Here is a 2285-nt window from a genome sequence, read left to right as displayed (position 1 = left end):
TGGCTTAGGACTGTTAATAGAAACACTAAAACTTCTTTCTATGCGAGAGCTTATTTAGACTCCAGCTTCCCCTCCGCTATCTTCCCGGAATTCTGGTTAAGTTTCTTAAATTTCAAAAATGCCAGTTCATCCTTCATGTCCCTAAAAATATTTACACAATGCAAAGTAACAACAATATCTTACTTTAAAAAGTCATGGATTCCATGTTATTCTTCCAAGTGAATTGCCTGACACTGATATCAAAATATATTCAAGAGTTGTTCATATACATCTATAATGTTTTCTGCAGAGTTTGTGATTTTTTAAAATCAGGAATAATTTTAACTTATCTGTGGAAATGAATACTATAGAAACTAAAGGTATTCCTGGTGCTTTTCTGAAAAAAGTATATCTATGTTTGTATAATGTCCATAATCTATTTCCTTCTCTCCTAGATATAATATTTTGAATTCTACATGTTTTATAATATATAGGTTAATTACTAAATGTGTCCATTTAAATTGCATTCCATATAGAAAAAAATTAAGATTCCTTTTTTTCCTAGGTCCTTATAGTATTTTATTTCTTTGGGATAAGATGACAATGTTATCTAATTTCAAGTTTGTAAAGGTTATGCTATGTAAAGGCCTTTCTAAGGTGAAGATGTAAACACTGATGTCAAACTAACCTTTAATTCTATGAATTATATATGTTGTTACCCTTGAATTTTTGTAATCAACTTTTTAATAACTGTTTTTTATTTCTTGCATCTGAAAAATGAAAACTAAGGAATGCTTCACAAATTTTTATATGATCCTTGTGCAAGAGCCATGTGAATCTCTGTATTGTTGTCATTTGGGTAGACCTGCTGCTAAAGCATGTAGTATCCTCTAAGTTTAAGTAGTTAATGATGCAGTCTTTATACAGGCATATATCCTTGGTTGCCTATTTGTAACAATGAACCCTTATTGTTCCTAAAAATGTTATTGATCATATTTCTCTAAATTTCTGTGTATAGTGGAAAAAAACTTATATTGTTTGGTGGATTGCTCACATTTGCAATTTTTCTGTCAATGACTATTTTGTCTTTTTCATTTTAAATTTGATCATATTTTGAAGCCTTTATAGCTAAGTCCAAAGGTGATGGCTTTTCAAGTACTTACTTATCAACTGAGTTAGCTTTGTGGATCTAATGGACTCAAAGTAAGCCTTCTTAAAAGTTACTTCTAAACATCTGCAGCTTAAAATTTCCCAAATGAGGTCTCAAAGGTACAAATGTCTACCTGACCCTTTACCCTTCTTCCATGTAGGAAGAGACCAACCAGAATATCTTACCATGGCTGCATAGATTGTCTTACTGGAACAAAACTCATCTTAGTTACAAGGGATCATAGAAAGACGAACAGTTGAGAACGAATTGTTCAGAATAGAAGGTATTTTATAAAAATAGGTGTGAGGATGAGTATATACCTCTTCATGGGGAAGCCTACAGTGGACACTTAGACCTTGTCCATGAGTTGGTAGCTAAAGGCAGATATGCGAAGTATTTTATGAAAATATTATATTTATTATATTTATTATATAAATATTATGTAAATAAAATATTATATTTATTACATATATTATATATAATATATATATTAATAATATTATAATATATTATAATATATAATATATTATAAAATATTATATTTATTATATAAATATTATATAAATAAAATATTATATTTATTAAACCAAACACTTCAAAAGTAGCTAAAGCCAAGAAGGTAAAAATAATCATATGCATGATTACCTAATGTCCTAGCCTGTCTACAATCCAACCAGGCAGGAACATACACAACTGACTTTCTATCAACAAATATTTCCATAGCTCCTGGACAAGTCCATATGTTTCTCCTCGATATTAGGCCTTAAATTGGTAATGTTTTAATCACAGTGTTTCTTATTGCCTCTAAGCTGTAAATCTCAAAATGGTAAAGCTTTAGATCTAACTCTACCAAAAACTGAGGGAGAGATAATGGAACAATACTTTAAAATGGAGTTGCCTTTGATACCCTAACCACAACAGAACAATGAAAAATAATTTCTTATATTATATATACTTATATATTTTTATTTATGTGTGCTGATCTTAAATTTCACACAGTGAAACTTACTAGAATTAGATGATAATTTGACAACTAAATTGATATTCATCCCATAAATAGATTGGAATATAAATAATTAAGTTTAGAACATTAGAATATAAAAAGTATCAATGCAATGTCTTTGGTATAAACTTCTGATACCTTCTAAGTGTTCTT

The 2285-nt window shown here is 29.1% G+C and overlaps 1 pseudogene; it reads right to left on the bottom strand.

The window, feature by feature from the left end:
• Nucleotides 1-759: 759 nt before the first annotated feature.
• Nucleotides 760-859, bottom strand: LOC138808660 (U6 spliceosomal RNA; annotated as a pseudogene).
• Between the last annotated feature and the right edge of the window lie 1426 nt (nucleotides 860-2285).

This window comes from Dipodomys merriami, unplaced genomic scaffold, assembly GCF_024711535.1.
Source record: "Dipodomys merriami isolate MVZ:Mamm:240054 unplaced genomic scaffold, mDipMer1.0.p SCAF_465, whole genome shotgun sequence".
Lineage (NCBI taxonomy): Eukaryota > Metazoa > Chordata > Mammalia > Rodentia > Heteromyidae > Dipodomys > Dipodomys merriami.
The sequence above is the reverse complement of the archived record's forward strand: the minus strand, read 5'-3'. Positions and strand labels throughout refer to the sequence as shown.